Source organism: Ananas comosus, linkage group 23 (assembly GCF_001540865.1).
Source record: "Ananas comosus cultivar F153 linkage group 23, ASM154086v1, whole genome shotgun sequence".
Classification (NCBI taxonomy): Eukaryota; Viridiplantae; Streptophyta; class Magnoliopsida; order Poales; family Bromeliaceae; genus Ananas; species Ananas comosus.
The window spans coordinates 6,812,417-6,832,191 of NC_033643.1; the positions used below are offsets into that span (position 1 = coordinate 6,812,417).

Below are 19,775 nucleotides of genomic sequence, written 5' to 3' on the forward strand. Positions count from 1 at the left end.
AAAAATTTTATTATAAAAATTTTTGAATTTAAAATCTAATTGTTTGCAGTCATAACTCATTTAAAAGCTAAGATTATATACTAGGTACGCTAATCGATAGAGATGCTGATTGTATACCAAAATATCCCCTATATTTTTATACTATATTTTTATACTATTTTGTATAGATAATAATAATAAACTGGTGTTGACAGTCAAAATGCCACGTGTTGACAGTTTGGCTTGCTATTTGGTGGAAGCAAATAGTACAGACAGATATAGATTTTATGTATTAAAATATAAAATAAAATGTGTGTAAGATATAAGTATAGATATAGATTAGAATTGGAACGGCTAATTCTGATTTTGATTTTGTTAGGGAGGACAGAATTTTAGTTGTCAGTAAATATTGTCAAACCTTTTGCAAACTTACATATTTATATTCAATGCAAATATAAATGTCACGCCTCGCGACCGTCAATTTGATCGGTTCGGGCATGTTCACAGACGCTGAACGGACAGAGTCTTCCCTGTCCGCCCAAGACTCAACAACAACGATTATCATGTATAAAAAATTAGCTCAATGTTGCGGCTTCCAAATCGACAACCGGCTCCGTTAGACTTGATCTACACTATTAAAAGTAGTTAGAAACTAAATTTCATAATTTTTCGTCATCATTTGGTTAGTGATCAAAAGGTCTCAAAATTAATAATTTTAATGATAGATGTGATGCGTTTGTGAATTTAACGGTGTAAAATAATTCAAATATGATGAAATTTTTATAAAAAATTCTTTTCACTATTTAGAGTAAGATCAGTACCAGTGATCTTAAATTCAAGTCTTTTATCATTATTTTTTAGGAGAATTTTATTTTCACCCGTTCATTTTTAGACTATTCGTTTGATAGGTAAATGACGCCCATAAATTATAAAATTTAGTTTTCAAATACTTTTAATAGTGTAGATCAAGTCTAACGGAGCCGATCGTCAATTTGAAAGCCGCAACATTGAAAACAACTTGGTAGTACGGAGGCCTCCGTGCTACCGATAGATATTACTAGGCCTCTATATATATATATATAATATATGTATATATATATATATATATATACATATATATATTACATATATATATATATTATATACATTATAATATATATACAATATATATATACATATATATATATATATAAACACGACATTGAAGAATCGTTGCTAGTGATTTTTTTCCTTTACAGCTTGGTGTCTCTCTTTTTTTTATAGGCTTTATGCTTGTTAATTTTTTTTTTCAATGGGCAATTTATTTGCCATAATTGATTGTGTAATTACTAAATTTATAACCAATGGGTTAATGTTTAAAATTATTCTAAATCTATAATTTTTTGCAAAAAAACATATATAAAAGCATTGCGATTAGCAAAAAAAAAATCTTTAAATACTTATCTAAAATATTCTCTAAATTGGCAAACAAATTAAATTATATTATATATAATAGCATTACGATCAGAATCGGGGGGAAACAATAAATTTCTAAATTATTACAGCAACAAATTGCAAGGCAAAAAAAAAATAGTATATACATAAAATTAAATCAGAGAATTTCAAAATTTGAGACAATTACGGATCAATATACATAGATAATCAATTTCCTGAGACAAAGTAAATTATTAGATTTTTAAAAAAAATAATAAGTAGCCAAATTAAAATTAAAATTCAAACAAAATGAAATGTGAAAACAAATCAAAGAAGAAATACGCAACCAGCAGATAAATAGAGATTTTTTTTGCCGCAAATAAAAATTTTATAGAGGCATATAATAGCAAAAAAATCAAATTCAGCATAAAATGACCATTCGGATTCAACAAATACAAATATCCGAGGAGTTGAAGAAAGCTAGAAATAAAATCTGAACCATTTTTGCAACCGAAGGGAGATTAATCGGCAGGAACGAGCATTGCTAACAAAAAAGACGCGACGGAAAAAAGGACGACATGTCTTGGCCCAATTTTCTATCTAGGGAGACATATCAGGAGTTAGAGAGGCATCTAGGGAGCGAGCGGTATTGTAAGGACTGAGATTTGCAGTTAGCTTAACTCTCAGTTGACGATGTTTTTGTGTGTAATTTAATTACCAAAAGCACTCGTCAAGTTCTGGACGGAAACGATGTTAAAACGAGAAGTTACGCGCGGATTATTAGTTTTCACCTTAAAGTGAATAGTAACTCGAATTTTCGGAGAAGCCGCGGTGAGAAGTTGGCTTCTGACTCGTACCGGACTCGTGTTCATAGCAGATCCAATAGCTCGTTTCGACCGGGTCAGCCTGGTTCTGGAATACTGGCGCTGACGGATTTTGAGTTTGACGCACGGATTCGAGAAAATCCAAAAAATACATGTTTTATATGTATTTATGTGTGTTTTCCTTCTATTCGAAGGAAGTTGGGATTTTTTGTCGTTGAAATCCGGTGGTCGATCAAGACGAAACGAAATCGCAGCTTTGTTGTCTCGTCATGCTGATCGCACTGGGTTGCAATCCCGTTCGCAAATCTGACGGCCGATCTGCGAGATCGCGCTCGTTGATCGAGGAGAGGTCGGTAGTGGCCAAAACGTATTTTTCGTGAAAGTCGCGACATTTTATGTACCGTTTTGCGTGAGATCGCACGTGGAGGGTCGTTTACGCGTTTTAGTCGTTCGGTGAAGGGCTCAGATTGAAATTCCCGATGTTTAGTGGACCTTTTTGCATGTTGCGCCTTGTATATAGTTGCTCTTAGGGTTTTGTCTCACCTAACCTAACCCTAGCTTGCCCTAGCCCCAGCCGCCTCCTTCTCCTTCCCTGCCCCTGCTGCACCGCCCAGGCCGCCGCCGACTGAGCCCGGCGGCCAAACCCGGCCGAGCCATACTTTTTCTCTCTCCTCCTCTTTCTCTCTCCTCTCTCCTCTCGGGTTGTGTGGAGACCCGAGACTGCGCTCTGCAGACCCCTCCCCGGGGCACCCGTGCTCCGGCGACCCCCCGCGACCGCCGCCGTCGCCTGCGCCGCCTGTACCACCCCGGCGCATCTGCCAGCCAGGCCGCGCTCTGCCCAGAGACCACCTTGCGACCTCCTCCTGCGCCGCCACGCCTGGAAGCCTCCCCGCCGACTCCCCGTGCCCGGGCGCACCCTTCCCGCCGGTCGCCGCCGCCCCAGCGCGCGCCGCCGCCGCCTTGCCGCCTGCAGCCCTCAACCGAGCCCAGGCCGAAGAGCTGCTTGCGACCTCTTCCTCGCGTCGCCGCGCCCTGGGCGCCCCTGTGGCACCTCCCCGACCTTCTGCAGTCGGCCGCCTCTGCCCGAGCCCCCGAGCGCCGCTGCCGCCGCAGCGAGCCCTGCAGCCCTCAACCCGAGCCGAGCCAAAGCCGCGTGCGGCCTCTTCCCAGCGCCGCCGGCAACCTTGGGCACCCGGGGTAACTCCGCCCGACCTCCTGTAGCCCGCCTCCGCCGTTCCGGAGCTCCCCGGCCGCGCCGTGGCCGCAGCAACTTTTCTGAACCGAGCTCTCACTGTGCGGGCTCGGTTTGCTCCGCCGCCGCCGCCGCCGCTTCAACCGCCACCTGAGGTGAGCACGGTGTTCCTCACCTCCCCCTCACCCGACTCAGGGCCCCGCGCACGCCGTCGTGCCGCCGGAGGCCGCCGCGAGCAAGGTTTGCTGCGGCCAGCCCGAAATGGAGCTTATTGAGTGGCGTTTCTTGTTCTGGGCTTCCCGAGCTTCCCCGATCTCTACGGAAAGGGAGCACGATGATCCTGACTAAGTTGCGATATCGTGTCACCTTTGTTTCTGTCGGAAGGGCCCGTTCCGCTGTTTTGGCGATGCGCTCCGTTTTCAGCCCGTTTGCTGCTGTTTGGCTTGCGCCAGTTTATACGGCGATCCGAGTGTGTCCTGATGCCTCCGGAGTGTAGAGCACTTGATCGTTGGTCAGTGCGCTGATCACAGTGCTCACTCTCACTTGGATCAACAGTGTCGCCGTTAGGTCTGTTCGGCGCGATCTTCCTGATGACTGCGGCTCTATACGTTTGAACCTTTCGGGTTGCTTCCGCGTTCCCACAGCGAGCCGTGTGCTCCGGTCTTGAGCACGGACTCCGGTACGTCAAGAACTGTCAGTACGTGTCTCTGTGGACTTCGAAAGTTCCATCGGTTTTGCGGTGAACGAGCCGCTTGATCGCTCAAATTACATAAAATGATGATATTTTATGTATTAGAGGGTCTTTTATGCAATTGTGCTTTGGTGGCTACTGTGCAGTGTGTGGGATTTTGTATTGACCGCTGGACTGATGTCCATGGTCCGTTAGCTTCGCGGAAACGGAGTAGGTCGATTTCGAGCGGTGCGTTTTTCGGCAAAATTCGCCGAAAAGAACGCGGTTGCGGTTCGGATCCTTTCCGACGGTGTCTTGGTTGCTTCGTGTTTTGCGCTGAGCGCTTATTGGCTAGTCATCCATCGTTCATTTTGTGGGATTCGATGATTGATGGGCGTGAGCGACGGAAGGGTTCCGGTGTACGAAATTAGACACTTCCGCGGAACCCGGAATTCGTCAGATTATCGTCGATAGATCGTATGGTTGGTTACCTCGGCTGTCGCGCAAGATTTCCAAATTGGAGTGACTTGGAGGCGCGGATGTGACTCGTGGCAACGAGTTCGGTGATTCGGGACACTTAGTGAGTCCGACGGCGTTCCGGTGTGGTTTTCGGGACTTCGGTGGTTACGTAATGCGGTTTTGGGAAACCGATCTCGTGAAATCGTTTGTGGGTTGTGGGCACACTGCTGACTTATAGTTGTGGTTAATACTAACCGGTGGACCCTCTATTAGGTACTGTCGACATTCATTTTGCTGAGTCAGGAGACAGACGCGACATCCGTAACAGGTGGGTACTTCGATCCGACCGCGGTACAGTGGTGCACGCTGTGACGGTTTCGTACTTACCATTCTGTTGTTACCTATCGATAGTATAACTTGAGCCTTGCACCCTTGTTTCTATTCGTTATACTCTACTCGTGTTTGCGATCTTATATCCTTAGTAGGAGTAGCAGTTAGTTCTATCTACTATGGTATCTGTTATCTCGTTGACGTTGGTTGTTGCATTGCCACGTATCTGTTTGACCTAGTTTGGTCTGTTGCTTGCATTGCCAGTATCTGTTGACTCATAGTTGGGTTGGTTGTTGCATTCCGTATCTTGTTGACCTAGTTGGCTTGTTGTTGCATTCAGGCATCTGCTTGAATCTCGTCTGGGCTTATTGTTGCATTCCGTATCTGCTCAGACAATGGTGGTCGATTCTCGTCTTGTACTTCGATCGGACCTTGTTGGTCAGTCTGGACTCTGTGGACTGTGCGGTCTAGGCAACACTATTGACTCTCTCGTTCATGATGTTTTGATCTAGTTGTATCGCAGGTTCCGTTGTAGCCATTGTTTTCTGGTCTCTGGCCTATGGCACCCGGTTTCAATCCGGTTATTGTTATTGAGAGACATACCAAGCATTATTAGTTCACAGCACTTGGGCGGTATTCACGACACTGGATCGTTGGCCACCGCAGTCGGAGGTGTACTTATCCGGATGGGTCGTCCTATGGAGGGTGTGAATCAGGTCGGTGAGCGTTCAGTGACAGGCAGAGTTGAGCGTCTCGAACCAACATATAGACAGTACCAGAGTGGGTATATTTGGACTTCGTGTCCGAGTTTGACGGCATATAAAGTATAAGTAGCGGTTGTCGTTTGTATACCTTCAGTTCTTTCATTATATCGTCTTGCTACATATAGTCTTGTATACATGCTATACTTTCAGTTGTTCTTTACATAGCGGTAGTTGTACTTGCTTTCATATACTATGTCTCTTTCATTTATTATTATTGCTACTGTATTTCTACTGCACGTACTGTTGTTTAGCTTTCCTGATTCCGGTGAGTACTCTCGCCTTTCATCGGCTTGCGTACCCACTGGGAGGGGGACATGTTTTGCATGTTTCTACCTCCCCCACCATTATTTCAGGTATTGCAAGCGTGATGAAGTTTCTGGGAGAGACGTGAGGTACGTTCGTATCGGCGTCGATTACAAGGTTACCCGACCCAGAGTTATCGAGTTTAGTTTTTTATCCTTACTATTCTGTTTGTATAGCCAATTTAGTTTATATGTTCAGTTAGATATCATACTTGATGTATTGAATGTTGTGAGCTGGTTGAATTGTGAGATTTGCTGGAACTTGTGGATTAGGTTTATGGATTTACGCAATCGTGAGTTTTCTACCCCTCGCAGGTAGTCGTGCGTCCTTTTCAACAATAGGAGTTCTGTGTAGGGCAAACAGTTTTTCAGAAGGTTTTGTCAAATGGTTTTCCATGATGAAATGAATAGAGTTCAAAACAAACAAGCTTTTCCTGTGTGGGAACACTTTTAAATAGGATGTTCTGATTGTTTATCTGTGCATTGCTCAATCCGCGCTAAGAGTGTTTGAGCATGCCATTCATTCTAAGGATTGTAGCCTGTATGGAAATGCATATCATGCCTTGGTTGCTGATTGGTAAATGTAGGTTGTGTTTGTCCGTGTTGTATCCGTATGATAACGCCGCTGCAAATACAAGGAGACTCTGTTCCGAAGTCTAGGAGCGCGGTATCTAGGGAGGGAAAAAAAAATAGCATTCAACATAAAATGACCTTTCGGATTCAACAAATACAAATATCCAAGTCGATAGATGTTTTATCTATCTTGCCTCTTTGTATTATTGTTGTAGACGCCTTATATGTTGTAGGCATATGGCGGGTCTGGACACGCACCGGGCAGGCTTTTGCTGGATCTCGGGGCGTGACACTTCGGTGAAGCACAACCCACCTAACAATGCTTATGATTACTTGTAGACACTTGCAATTGGACTTTCGCGGCAAACGTTGCCCAGTTCGGGTTGTTACTCGAATTTTCAATTCGAGAACCAAAGGGTTAATTTAGATCAAAACCCTTAAACCTCAAAATCCCTAATTCCAAGCCCTAGATTTCTCTTTTCTCAAAATACCCCAAAAATTCATAGAGAAACATGATTATCTAGTTTAGAACTATGAAGCACGGATACTTCAAATGTCATGCCATATCCGTATCGAATACGTATCGGATACCGATACGCGCCCGATACGTGTCCGATACGGGAATGAAGTATCCAGTATTTTTAAAAAATAAAAAAATATCGGATATGTGGGGGATACAGGGGGATACGGGGGGGACACGGCCAGGTTCTTTTTGGTCTAAAATGATTGAAACTTAAAATTTTTTTAAAAGCTCACGTCCAAATCTATTGGAAAGAAGGAAACGAGTGGGAAAAACACCAATATCTGTTCAATTTGTTATTTTATCTATCTTTTTGTTCTTGAATGGTAGAAGGCGCTCTCTCTCGTTCTATCTTCACACAGTATTTATTCTCTTCCATCTAATTTGTCAACCTAGTATTAAGCAAAAAAGGCTATAGAAAATATGATTTTTTTTTTCCTTCTCTATTAAATTGTTAGCATTTTTTTATTACTATTTTCATAATAGAACTAACAAATCAGACATATATATTGAATGGCTAATTATCTAGTTTGTGCGACTATATATTTATTGTTATTATTTGATCAAGTTGAATGATAGTTGGTTTGATACTTTTTGAATTATTATTTTATATGATTGATTATTTTTTTTTATGAACATATGTAGAATAATTATACAAGTTAATGCATATTAGAATATATTCCTTAATATAGTCTAGATATTCTAATTGTTCTCAATATATCATTACATATAATCAACATACATTTAAATATATTTAAAATAATATTTTATTTAAGTATATCCCGCGTATCGTATCCTAGAAGTTTTAGAAATTGCCGTATCACCGTATCCATATCGTGTCGTATCCGTATCCCCGTATCTGTATCTGTGCAACATAGGTTTAGAATAGTCCAGGGATCTCCAACACATCCATTTTAAAGGATTTAATCCAAATCCTAAACTTTTAACCCAAAAACGAACCTCGAGTCGGAAGCACGCCGAGCCACCAAGCACTAGAGGGCTCGATCCATCGCTCCATATGCGTTCCCAAGCTCCTTCTCGACCAAAACCCCAAGTTTGGGAGAGATCAAGAGAGAGGAAAGAGAGAAAACTAGAGAGGGAGAGGAGAGCTTCTCTCTCTACATATGTGGGTGTATGTGTGTTTTTGTGTTCTCCAACGGGGAGGAGAAGGAGAGGTCCTCATATAAAGCCCACATCTCAAAATTACCAAAATGCCCTCATTCTGGGCAACCCACGCGTGCTGGGTCCGAACCCTGGCTTAGGGTCTTGATCTCGAGGCTCCAACAACCCAAAAAATAGCATTTTTCGAAAATACTCATTTTCATTCCTTGAGCCTCTAATCCACTTCTAACCATTCCAAAATCCTCAAAACACATTTTTGGGCACGTTTAAACCATATTCTCACTTGTACTTTGCCGGATTTAGGACAAAGTCCAATATAGGTTTTCGAATACATTTTCGTGCCTAATTCGCACCGAAAACACTTGAATGTTCCCCGAACTTCGCCGGAACTATTTTAATAGCTTTTCAAGCTAATTCCCACAAAGACTTCACCTTTATAGAAGTTCGGTATATTACAGCGGAGGTCGCTGTGGCGCAACAACCTTGGAGCGGGGGGTCCTTAGCGGCGGCGTAATCGGCGCTGTGGCCGTTGGAAGAGAGGGGTGACAAAAAAAATTGTGGAAGAAGGAAGAAGAAAAAAAAAAGACGAAAGATTATAGAAAAAAAAAGATGGAGATGAAATTCCATCGTTAAAATAAAATTGTACTGTTTTAAAGAACGTTATACTATTATAGACATAAGTCGCACTACTTAAGATATAAACTGCACCCTTGATTAAAATTACACTCTTTAAACGAAATTGCACTCTTTGGGAGATATTTACACTGTGTCTCTTCTTATTGCACTCTTTGAGATGTAAACTGTATCCTTTAATATGAAAGTTACACTCTTTAAACGAAATTTGCATTTTTTAGAGATATTTACACTGTTTGGCCTCTTGTTACGCTCTTTAAGATTTAAACTGTAGAATTTAAGAGATATTTACTTTGTTTCTCCTCTTGTTGCACTATTTCTCCTCTTAAAGAGTGTAATAAAGAGAAGAAATAGTGTAACAAAGAGAAGAAATAGTGTAATAAGAGAAGAAATAGTGCAATAAGAGGAGAAACAATGTAAATATCTGTAACACCCCAAAGCAACGAGGGATGAGAACTAACTCCATAGTTCCCAGTGGGGACGGCCACCTAAGGGAAAAGCTCGACCAATAGGTCCAATGAGGCACTGCAACAGGTTAGTCCAATAACATACAACAGATATTTCTACATTTACTCGATATTGAACTACATGTCATGCCTCACGATATACATTATGAAAATCATGCAACTATGCAAGTAGATTAATGATTCTACTCTCTATCATTTGCCATTCTTTACTACTTGTAATTCTTTACTCTTGACATTCTTGATTATTAGCCATCTTTATTCTTTACTAAGGGTACTCACACCTTAGCCACACTGTACTCATTTACCATTCTTTTCTAAGGTTACTCATATCTTAGTCACACTATGCCACTCGACTCGGTCTTGAGTCAATCAACTGCGGATAATCCGCGCTCTGTCCAGCTCGAGGTGAAGGAACTCTCACACTACAACAAAATTATCCTTTAGCGGTAATTTAATAATGATGATTATCAAATGGCCGCTATTACTATTATTTTATAACCCTCTGGTAGCAATTATTTTCAAATATATAATTTTTACCTACTAATATTTATATATTAAATATAATCCTAACCCAACCTCAACCTAACCCAACCCACCCGAACCCAACCTGTGTCAACCTCATTGCGAGTTCCGAGCTCCTCGGAACCCGAACCCCTCGTTGTCCTACGACGCCGAAGACGAAGAAGACGACGAGGGTCCTCCAAACCCTAACCCCTCGTTGTCCTACGATGCTGCCATAGCGTAGGAGCCCGAGCTCCTCCTCCACCGCACCTCCGCCACGCCCCTTTCCCCCCAGTCCTCTGCGGTGTCCTACCTCCTCGGCCCCGCCGTTAGGGTCTGGGACCCCTGCAACCTCCTCCTCCGCCCCCCGCCGTCCCCCGACGCAGCCGCCGAGGTCATTTCAACACCCTTACATCTCTAAGCATCTGCATTTAAAATCTAAAAATTTATTTTGTTTCATCTTTACAAAAATTCTTATTCGTTTTCATGTAGTTCTCGGTAAGGATCGTGCTTCAGGTCTGTATTAAGTGGCAATCAGCATATGTTGCGTTTTATACATTTTAGTTTCTTAACTAATAAGCATCTTTTTCCATGATAGAAGCTATGCTTGGTTTTCTACAGTCGAGACGATATCCATTTGTATTAGGATGTAACTTATTATCTCACAATTGATTTTACATTCTAAGGAGTAAAAGATTCATTAAATGGCTGGGTGCTAATCTAATCATATATCTTTCTTCTTTAATTATCTTTCTCTTATTTTTTTTAAAAATTTTAGCTGGTTCGCTGATATCATCCCACTTATAACATGAGTGGAGTAGGACTTTTTTGACCAAATACTAGCTGCATGTAGAGAGTATATTTGATGGATTCATATGAATATAGCAAGTAAAAACCAACTCTGAACTATCAGCATCAACTAAGCTTGTTTGCATATGTGTAACTCTTGGCTATATGGTTGCACATGAAGAAAGAACTGCTATAAACAACATAGGCTTGGCTTCTTTTGCTCAAATTTAAGGTTTGAATAGGCTCATTAAGTCCTGGAAGGCTCAACTCAGCTAAAGTATCCAATGGGATGATGAGCCATTCGCTGATTCTGACATTTAGCATATTATAGCCTGAATAATTAGAATTCTGTGCATTTTTCTTTGTGTGTTTAAGTAGATTCACCAATTAGCATATTATAGCATGAATAAGCCGCACAAAAATGGGAGCCCTCGAAGGTGTCGTCTCTCATTTTGAGTGACATTGCTTGAACAAAGTTAATCTGATGCATAAATACTGAGTCCTATACTCTTTTTGCATCATGCATTTAGCTTAGATGCAGATAATGTGTATTTTACTGCTCACCTTTAAGTAATCAGTATATGCACTATTAATTTAATTTAGGACTAAATTTTGTAATAAAGCACTAGTGATTGTTCTTTCATAATTTCGATATTTGCTGGAACAAGTAGTTGCTGATTCTTTAGTTGAGCAGTTAGACAACTTTTGTTGAACTGCAAATGAGTAATGTTTGATTTGCTAGAGCGCATAATTACTTTAGACTCTTTTCACAGTAATCTATGGAGAACAACATCTGAGGATAAGAGGGAATTAGAACGGCTAGAGAAGCCTATGTACAATGCAGTTCGGCGAGCAGATGAAGTTCATAGAAAGGTTAGAATTACTAAACTTGTTCGATTAGTCAAAGGACATGTTCAATTAGTCAAATGCCTTGCAATCCATTTTACATATTATTTCACCTTACAACAATGATGGTACATTTTTATTGATTGTTAGGTTCGGAAATATATCAGGAGTATTTTGAAGCGTGGAATTTTAATGATGAGCTTTGTGAGACCTTGGAAAATATGGTAAGGAAACTTATTAAAGAGAATTGCTGTTCTGACAGGATGCTCCTTAAATTGGTGAAGTGTTGCTCTGAAATCGTTTTCTACTTTATTCTTATTTGGTCCTTGAACATTGACTTGATTATGGCTTGCTTTTGGGGTTGCATTGCAGCCCATTGGATTCCCAATTCTGGTGATAAAACTGTCCTTCAGTATGATGATGTGATGATGTTGGATTTTGGAACACACATAGATGGTAGTCTTAGCTGTTAGCCTAGTAGCCTACATTACTATCCTTTTTTTGGTTGGGGGGGAGGGGGAATCCATTGCTTTAGGCTTTAAGCGAAGCTACAAGTATTGGGGTTAAGGTAATGTTTTACATAATGATCTTTGATTTGTTTGACATGCTTTAGGAATTTTAGTTGGTCTTTTTTTTGAGTATTTTCTTCTTTTCTCCCCGAGAAAATATCTTTGGGAAGTGTTTTCTTTCCTTGTAAAGAGAGCATGTAGAATTCTGCTTATCTTTTTGTCTGTTTTAGTAAAACCTATGGCAAGTAGAATAGAGCTTGTGATTCTTTTTCACTAGCTTGTTAGCTTCACGTGCATTTACGAATTGAAAGGCCTAACTAACCAACACTACAACAAAATATGCCTTTAGTGGCAAATTAATAGCGGCGATTATGAAATGGCTGCTATTGATTAATATTTGATTATACTTTAGCGGCAATTATTTTAAATTATAAATTTTTACCGACCAATATTAATGTATTAACTATGCCTATTCTAAATCCAATTAGGAATCCTAATAATAACCCAAACCCCAGCCCACCCCAACCTAACCCGATCCTACCCCTCTCCACCACCATCACCTCCTCTCCGCCTCTCTCCAATGGCGCCGCTCCCTTAAGCTGGAAACCCTATCATGCTCCCCCTCTCCTTCACCTCTCCTCTCTCCTCCCTCTCCTTCACCTCTCCGATCTCTCCTCCTAAATCGCCGTCGACCTCGCGTGCACCGGCGCCCGATCTTCTTGGCCCCTCGTGCACCAGCGCCTGATCTCTCCTCCCTCTCCTTCTCTTCGGCGCCCTCCGATCCCTCCCTTCCCCCGCGTCGCCGCTTCTTGAAGGTGCGTCGCGTGACAGGTCGCCGTCACTAGCGATGTCTTGTCGTCGTCGGAGGCGGCGGCGGCGGCGGCGAAGATCGGGCGGTGGATCCGCGTGAAGGCGCCGCTCAGGGTGTACTATGTAGCGAAGGCGCCGGATCTGGATTTGGGCGGGATGGAGGGGACGATCAAGCAGTACCTCGGCGTGTGGAAGGGGAAGCGCACCAGCGCCAATCTCCCCTTCAAGGTTGAGTTCCTGATCCGAATCGACGGCCAGGATAGCCCTGTCAAGTTCTTCGCCCACTTCCGGGAGGACGAGTTCGAGTATGTGCCCTCCTCCGATGGCCCTAATTGAGATCGCCCTTTTTGGGGTTTGTATCAGTGAGATCGGGGAACAAACCCTAGCTCTTCCTCCTCCTCTTCCTCTGCATATTCATATCCTGATTCTTTGGAGTTTCTTGATATCGCAGATAATTACGACGCTTGCCACTGCGGTAGTCCGGTGGATTAAACTCTCATTGCAAGGTGGTATTTTATATCTTTTTATTCAAGGACTATTATTATTTTTTATTTATTATATCATTTTTTTTCCTTTTTTATTTTACTAGAATAGATTATATTTTGGTTCTCAATCTATAAAACGTGTGACATTTGGTTCTACTATTTTGAATTCTTCGGTTAACTTCATCATAATAGCAAGGCACTTCTACTTATTCATCAACCAAGTGAACCATGTGTAGAATAATGAGTGGTTCAATCACTGTTAGCAACCAGATTGTTGGTTCATTCCATTGGTTCTGATCTACACTTACAAAATTAAAGTACCGTTTATTGATTCCATTGGTTATCAGTATTTTAGAGTTTCTTGATTCTTTGGAGCATCGGAATCATGATTTTGCGAATGATGCTTCAAGCTATATGAAGCACAGATTGTTTAGGTATTTGGCTTGGTATCTAAGTACTTACAGTGGTCTTTTTGATATGATTTTGCATATGTTATTTTACTAGTTTATAACTATATAAAGAAGCTTCTACTAGTTGGGATTATTTGCAGCATGATTGTAAAATTTAAGAATTAATTGTTTATCTTGCATCTCATCAAGATTTTTTTTAATAAGTGCAATAGAAGATTCTAGGATTGTATAACAGGGGATAATTCCTTCAATAGATTTAACATGTTGTCCGTAATATGATTCGGCACATTTAGCGTTGCCATTGTGGATTTTGGAATTAGAGAGTGTGTATTTTGTGCCTTCTTGATGCTTGTCTACTATATTTCTGTAATTAGTTGTAATCCTGCTTGTATACTGATCGGTGACTTGTTGGTTTATTAGAAATTGAGGATTAGATTTTAGATTTTTTTTATTTCCCAATTTATTTTGCATACTTTGATTATCTACTATTGTGATCCCTTAGGTGCTTCTATTCATCGCATCTCAAGTGTTATGAGCATCACTTTTTATATAAGTTAGAGCTTTGACTCTTATTTTACTGTTATTTGAAAGGCATTATAAAAACCTCCAAGTTATAATCTTCTTTGCAGGTTCATACGTTAGTCGATTGGGAGAAACGCTGAAGACATCCTTTCTTTCAGTAATCTTAGTAAGTCTTTTCGCACACTCCGCTCAAGTCTCGCTGATTCTGTCCAGTTAAATAATAATCTAATAACGTTCGTTAGCAATTCACAGATTCACATAATCACCGATTATGTGATGGACGCCGCAGGTTCCAAGCTTGAGAAGGCCCTCGGCGACCAGTTCCCTTAGGGCGAGGGATACTTCGGCCTCGAGAACTTCGGGAACACCTGTTACTGTAACAGCGTGTTGCAGGTCCCCTTTCTTGCCGCCTTCTTCTTCTTTTTTTACTCTAATTGTTCTCATCTTACATCTCTATGAATCTCTCATATCATGCACTTTGTTGTGGATTGATCAACCTCTTTCTTCGATTAATTGGTGAGTTTGGCATGGAACTTTGGTAACTAATAGTTTAATGTAGTTGGAACATGCTTTTTCTTGGAGTTTTTGATGCTTGTGGTTTTTTGGTTGTATGAGTGAGTCTAAAGACTACTTTAGGTGATGTTTTTTGCAAGCGAATGTGAATGTTGAGAATTGGTTGATTTGATTCTATTAATGTTATGTTTCATGAGTCTCTTGGTCACTACTTTTGCTGAGTAAAGTATTGCTGGTGTGTTAAGTTCTCGACTTTGTGCTTCCAAAACAATAAATTTATCACTAGATGAATCACCTTATGTTATGACTTGAGAAGTCAAGTGTCAGATCCTTGTCTAGTCATCAATGTAGCATCTTGCGGATTCCATACACCACAGCCGCTAATATATTGTACTTAATGTGGCTTCCTAAATGAATAGTGGCAGTGACTAGTGCTTATTATGACTTGAGATGTCAAGTGTGATATCCTTGTATAGTCATCAATGTAGCATTTTAAGGATTTCATACATCGTAGCTGGTGATATAGTTTCTTCAAATAGAAAGCTTTCTATATGAATAGTTGCAAATTTTATTAGCGTAACTGGTTTAGCTGTTACATCAAAGGTAAATTACATCTTTATTGATATGCCGCTTGCCTAGAAGGTACTTCACACAGATAAATTGTTCTCCGCTTTCTTTCCTCTTAGTTTAAATATCTCTCTTATGTGTAGGATATTTGTGGACCTTCCTAACGCTGGGAACCGAACGAAAATCCTAAAGATTATTCTTTCTAAAGAAAACCTCGAACCTGGTTTTAGATATGAAGAGCTTGCCCATGCCACTGAAGGATATTCAGGAAGTGACTTGAGGGTATGGTATTTTGATTGCATTCAGACCCATGTTTATAAGAATGCATTCGCTTATCACTCTCCTTTGTGTAGAACCTGTGCGTTGCTGCTGCATATAAGCCAGTTCAAGAACTTCTGGAAGCAGAAAAGGTGATAAACTTATGTCTTTCTATTCCATTTCCTTTCAACCATCCAGCTCTCTATGCGAAAATGTTCTTTGTTTTGCCTTCTGGTATTTTTTCGTTACCCTAATATAACTATCCTTTGTTTATCAGGGAGGTGCAACTAGTCCAAGGCCTTCTCTAAGGCCCCCTAAAATTGGATGACTTTATCCAAGCATAAGCCAAGGTATTGAGAGTTTGTAGTCAACTAGTCATTCATGAAACTATTGTGCAATGAGTTATTTGTTTTACTACTTGAAATTTTTTTGTTCCTGCTTCTTTTTAATATTTTTATATACTTGTAGGCCACTTTTGAACTACTAAATTACTTATTTGGTATAGTTCTTTCATACTTATGTACTATGCATTTTTGTAATAGAGTTTGATTTTTGTTCTTATTTTTTGTTTTACATTATCAGCTTCTCCACGGAGGAAACCACTTTCTCCTCCACGGAGGCGATCTCCTCCTCCAATCCGCAGGGGGGCTGATTCATCGAGGCGTCGACCAAAGTCTCTCTATGCTTTTGCTATAGAGAGAAGTTGTTTAGAGGATTTAAATATGCACAACTCAAATGGCAGTTCAATAAGCTACAACCACACTAATGGTTTGACATGAATAGATACAAATGCTTATATGCCTTACAATCAGTTTTTTATTTTAATCTAACTTCTTTATTCTCCATGATAGGATGGAAAAGTCTTTCCGTGGCATGTGTGCTCGTTTGTGTAGAGATGCGCATGTGTGTCCTTGTAACCCTTTCCGTGACATTGATATCCTGCTCTTCTTTTTTTACCTTTTGTTTTCTCTACTTTTTAATAATGTATTTTTTTCATTTCTAGCAAAAACAGTTGTTGCGGTTTCAAAGACTTTTACAACAGCAGAAACAATGTTGTATGCTCGAACTCTGAGGCAGTGGATTACAGCTTCTCTTGGGGTTAGCATGATTTCACCTTGTTTGTAAATCTTCTCTCCATAATTTCTTCATCTGATGCAAATTTATTGTTTCTTCCGGTTTCAGGCCTTAAGCAGTTGCAAAACATATGGTGGCTGTCAGCACAAATCTAACGGTACTTCTGGATTTGCCATTGCAATCCAACATAATAATAGGCTGCATTAACTCTTAGTTTAACTTAGGAATCTATTATCTCATACTTCTTGTTGACATTTTCAAAGATTGTGAGAAGTAGAAGCTATAAATTCGAGATATGCATCCTTAGGTTAATATATTATGGAGGCAATTATCTGAAACCTGTCGTGCATACCTTTCCAATTTTGTTATTTATTTGCTTAAAAGTTAACGTTTCAATACAATGTCATTAATAGAAGTGTAAGCCCTACTGATTTACTTCACCCTTATTTCATTCTATATGCTGATTGCAAATTATTTGTTGACAAAGCTTGTAAAGGAGTTTGGGATCGACCCCGCTAATGCTTTTGCTTTTTGGGTCTGGGTTGGTGGTCGTAAAACAGTTGCATAAATAGACTAATTGTTACAGCTAACCATGATGATTGCTTGAAACTATTAGCCATGTTTATCACTTAGGAGAGAAAAAGCTTCTGTCTATAAGATTATACCTGCATAATTACCATGCTACCTTTGATTAAACTTACAATATTTATTTGTATTCATAAGTGTCCTGGTTTGATTAGTTTTATTCTTGTGCTATATTTATTGTGGAATTTATTCTTCAGCATTTCTATGGCTTCTTTCCAGAGAACATTCGATTTTGATAATTCAAATATTATCAATGTCCTTTATCCTTCAATTAATAAGGTATGAGCTAGAATGCTATCGGTAGCAAACCGGCTCCGTTGCCGCCAATTTGTTTTCGATGATGGAGCTTTTAAATTGACGATCGGCACCGTTGAACATGATTTATACCACTTGAAGTATCTAGAAATCAAATTTCAAATTATTTCGACATCATTGACCTAATAATCAAATAGTTTCAAAATTTGAAATTTTAATGGTAGATATGAGGCGTTTTCTCGTTTAACGGTGTAAAGCTATCCAAATCAATTGAATTTTGGTTAGAAAATTCTTTAAACTATTTAGAATAAGATCTATACTCTCGATCTTGATTACAAAATTTCTATCATCACTTTTTAGAGGATATTTATTTTTAGCCGTTCATTTTTACGCCTACTTGATGGACAAGAGAACAATATCGGAAAAGTATGAAATTTGATTTCTAGATACTTTTAAGTGGTATAGATCATATTCAACGGTGCCGATCATCGATTTAGATGCTCCTTCATCGAAAACAAATGGGTGGCCACGGAGCCTGTTTGCTACTGATAGTATTCTAGCTCAACTCTATTTTTTAGTTGTTTATTGACCAGTTGAATATTTCATAGCCAATAACTGGATTAAATTTCAGGTTGAGGTATTATAATGTCATCAAAGAGGGTGATTTGACTGTTGCTTGATTATGTATACTATTGCAAACTTTTGATGCTTTGATTTTGCTTAAATTCTTTCTTCAATTTTATCATTTCTTGTTCAAATTTATAAATGATTATCTTTGTAATCTATGTTTATTTTATTACTAAATTGCTTATTTTACTATTAATTATAAATGTTACTTTTCAAGCAGGTTCTTTCGGGTCTTATCATCGACTTGAGTGGATTTCCGAACTGGCACAATAGGGCTTAAGGACTTAGAATTTAAGATTTTTAGGTATTTAGTATTATTTAGAATTTGTTATTGTTTGGCTAAAATCAAATAAGTTTTTTGTTGTCGGAACTTATATTCGAAATTTAATTTGAATATTGGGATTGTAATTGGAGAGTTAAAACTATTTGTTATAAATTATTAATGCTCTTTGGTTATGACTTTTTAAAAATATTTTAATTTATTGGAATACCTTTTTGTGAATCAAGCATTTTAGTATTATTAAATACAATTGCCGCTATAATTCTTATTTAACAATCATTTAGTATATTTTTTGTGGCAATTATATTTAATTATAGCGGTATTTATAATAGTTGTTGAACAATTATTTAATATATGTTTTGTGGCAATTATAATTAATTATAGTGGCATTTATAATATTTGTTGTTGGGTAGTATTTAGCGGCATTTATTTGAATTTTTACCAACCGTCGGAATAAATGCCGCTATAACTTTTAGCGACCCTACCAATAGTGGCAATTATCATAATTGCCACGGAATCATTTAGCGGCAATTACAATTGCCGCTAATTTAAAAAAAAAAATCGCCGCGAAAACTTAATTTTGTTGTAGTGTCGCATACACCTCAGCCAACCACAGTCCATCGCGCTTCATGACTTAGCCACCCGGCGACGAAATTGTCGCACACGCCTCGACAATGACTCAAGTCAACCGGCGGTATAGTCCACTAACCGGCTTAACCATCCAGCGGCGAAATCGTCGCACACGCCTCGACAATAGTATAGCCCTGGGTGGCGAAATAGTCGCACACGCCCCACACCACTCTCGGTGTGATCCATAAGCTATGGGATTTCGGAATCTATTTTACATAATTCTAGAGTTGGTCTTAACCCTATAGTATCGACCTATCTAGGTCCAATGTCTTTGCATCCTAAGTCCAATTGACTTTATGTTCAATTTCTTTATCACACAACCTAGGTTTACTTGACTGTAGGTTCAGTTCTCAACCTATGCTCTTTTTAACGCTAGGTTCATTTCCACTCTTGTCCAATCTATATTTACTAACATTAGGTTCAATGTCATTCTGGTCCAACCTATGTTTATTAGCACTAGGTTACATGCTATACTTGTTCAATTTATATTTATTAACACTAGGTTACATGCCACACTTGTTCAATCTATGTTTATTAACACTAGGTTACATGCCACACTTGTTCAACCTATGTTTATTAACACTAGGTTCGATACCACTCGATCTACTTGACATCCTAATTGTCCAATCGAGTATTCTACAGTTCACATGCATTTATAATCTAGCATATCCTCATAATGCTAATCATTTATTTATGCAAATATCTATCAATTATACAACTTGCTCATCATACATTCCTTTAGCAACTATATGCATTAACATAAATTCACAATTCTCTTAGGTATCGTTTGGTTCGGGGATAAGCAAAAAGTGGGTATTCCAGAGATAGGTATAAATTGAGGTATAAGCGGGGATTAGATCAATTTT

General features: G+C 39.5%; 2 long non-coding RNA genes and 1 pseudogene across 3 annotated transcripts; all 3 read left to right on the top strand.

Moving 5' to 3' along the window:
- Window positions 9,857-12,099, top strand: LOC109728081. The gene is made up of 3 exons (XR_002220909.1): window positions 9,857-10,143; window positions 11,312-11,411; window positions 11,535-12,099. It is a non-coding gene; the product is annotated as an uncharacterized LOC109728081 (long non-coding RNA).
- LOC109727971 lies at window positions 12,860-15,859 on the top strand (annotated as a pseudogene).
- On the top strand, window positions 16,042-18,469 carry LOC109728080. Of its 2 annotated transcripts, none has more exons than XR_002220908.1 (5): window positions 16,042-16,226; window positions 16,310-16,361; window positions 16,462-16,556; window positions 16,641-16,689; window positions 18,220-18,469. It is a non-coding gene; the product is annotated as an uncharacterized LOC109728080 (long non-coding RNA). The 2 variants fall into 2 exon arrangements; XR_002220907.1 differs by having other exon boundaries at window positions 16,471-16,556.